Below are 2,500 nucleotides of genomic sequence, written 5' to 3' on the forward strand. Positions count from 1 at the left end.
CGCTCGACAAGAACCCTGGAATCAGACCGCAAGAATACAAAGAAAGTTCGCATATGGTAAGAGGAAATCGAACGGGTCTCCGAAATTGCAAAGAGTCAGCCTCACACAGCGTACATTGCCTTCACAAAAGGGTACAAGTCAAAGTTCACCTACTTCATGTGCACTATGGAATCGTTTGAGGATTATGTCGATCCAATCCAGGTGATTTACACCTACTTCTTCCAACTTTGTTCGGTCAATCACATCTTCTCCCTAATGAGGTGCGTCGACTTGTCACCTTAACAACGGCTCAAGGGGGTCTGGGCATGCCAGATTTGAGAGCTGATGCGCCACAACAGTTTGCTGCCTCGAAGTCAATAAATACTGCGCACGTAGATTCTATCACATCGCAGAGTACATTTATGGCGCCAGGCGAAAGATCTACGGAGGAGCTTAAGAGACATAATCAGTCACTTAAGAGGGCGCGTGACAAAGAGAAAATGGAAAGCACTGACTCAACTCTCTCCTCAGATCTGCTGCGACTAAATAATCAATCGAGAGACAAGGGCGCAAGTTCTTGGTTAAATGCCTCTCGCAGATCAGGGCATAGCATGCTTGTCAAATAGGATCAAAATGTCGAAAGGTCAATACATATGTTCAAATTTCGATATGTATGCCCAGATCCAAAAATAAATGTCGAAATGTCAATATTTATCTCCACTTGGAATATATGTGTCCATAGTTTGGAAAAATATATGTCCAAATCAATGTATGGATCTCGTTTTAATGTATTTTTCGACATATATATCGAGGCTGAAGTGTCTTCATATATTTCGGCGTGTAATATTATGCAAATGGGCTCTCTGAGATTTCTTATGAATGCAGTTAACATCTGTAGATCTCGAATGAAAGGTTCTTGACCGGGCCTTGATTTCGCTACTCTAGAAGGTAATAGCGTTGATATTAATGTTTGTTCTTACTCGTCTAGTTGACGACACCAGAATACTGCGCTATCTATATAATCAGTGGACAAATGACTTCTGGGGCCGTGGATTACACGGACAAAAGAATCGAAGAAGACATCAACATTTGCAATCCATTGAGCCGCCATGTTTTTGATTGGTACAGCCTCGCTTTCGTTCTTCTCAGGATACGGGTCAGTTCATTTGCATAAGATCACACGCCGAAATATATGTCGACACTGCAGCCTCGATAGATATGTCGAAAAATACATTAAAACGAGGCAATATAAAACGAGATCCGTACATCGATTTGGATATATATTTTTGCAAACTGTGGAAACATATATTGCAAGTGAAGATAAATATTGACATTTCGACATTTATTTTTGGATCTGGGCATACATATCGAAATTTCAACATATATATTGGCATTTCGACATTTTGATCCTATTTGACAAGCATAGCTTAACCCTAAATAAACTCGCTACGCTTACCATGCTTACGGTATAAGTTGCGTCTAGTCGATCTACCAAGTCTGTGTGTGTGGAGATAAATATACTGTAGGCCATTCCCTCTCACGTAAAAAAGGGGGGCTTTGTAGCGCAGACACTTATTAACGGCAGTCATCAATAAGGTTTGCAACAATGTGGAATTTGAACCACGCCCTCAACCCCTCGACAACGAGCGGCTACATTTGAGAAGTGCTGTCACAAGCTCTGAGGCAAGATTAGACATTAAGGCGGGAGGTTTCTGGTCAAGAGGAGTTACGGCATTTTTTGATGTAAGAGTTATGCACTTTAAATCCAAGTGTTAGCAGAACAAGGCAACATCTGAAGTATTCAAAGAGCAAGAGTACGAGAAGAAACGCAAGTACCAGCAGCGGGTGTTAGATGTATAGATGGGTTCATTCACACCTTTAGTGTTTGGAACCAATGGCGGAATGGGAAATTAGTGTCAGCGTTTAAATTTCCTAAAGCATCTTGCAGATAAGATAGCTCAAAAGGACACCGAGGCGTATAACACCGTTATCGCATGGCTCAGGACACAAATCTCTTTCGAACTGCGCGAGAGGTTCACGAACGCCTTTTCACAGCAAGATAGAACGCTCCTTAGACTGCAAGGCATCTTAAGTTTTTTAGGGCAATTTTCAAGCTAAATGCTTTTGTATTATACATGAATTTAAATTTTTATGAAATTTCCTATATTAATTTTATTAATTATATTTTGTAAATAATCTTGAATTGTTATTATTATTATTATTATTATTATTATTATTATTTTCCATTTAGCTCTGAGCTATGGCCTTTCTCATGCTGACATTCATTCCAAGGGAGCGAGTCGTAACAAATAACCAAGGGTCCCCTGGGGACACTCTCCTGGTACTTAATCATCAAGCACCTCCCTCAAAATTCTGGACGTTTCCAAGTCTTTGATGGCAGCTGACGTTTGGGGATTTGACTCTATTATTATGCAAACCTTGAGCTACATTTTTCGGTAAAGACTTGTTTCCATATCTCAAAGTGCCCTTGGACGTGAGGGGCCTGGGGTGGCGGTTGGGA

At 40.8% G+C, this 2,500-nt stretch overlaps 1 protein-coding gene across 2 annotated transcripts in view; it reads left to right on the forward strand.

Moving 5' to 3' along the window:
• The window catches only part of LOC138014613 (uncharacterized), a 102,438-nt gene that overhangs the window by 35,777 nt on the left and 64,161 nt on the right, over nucleotides 1-2,500 (forward strand). The gene's annotated exons all lie outside the window — the stretch shown is intronic.

This window comes from Montipora capricornis, chromosome 8, assembly GCF_036669925.1.
Source record: "Montipora capricornis isolate CH-2021 chromosome 8, ASM3666992v2, whole genome shotgun sequence".
In the NCBI taxonomy this organism is placed as follows: Eukaryota; Metazoa; Cnidaria; class Anthozoa; order Scleractinia; family Acroporidae; genus Montipora; species Montipora capricornis.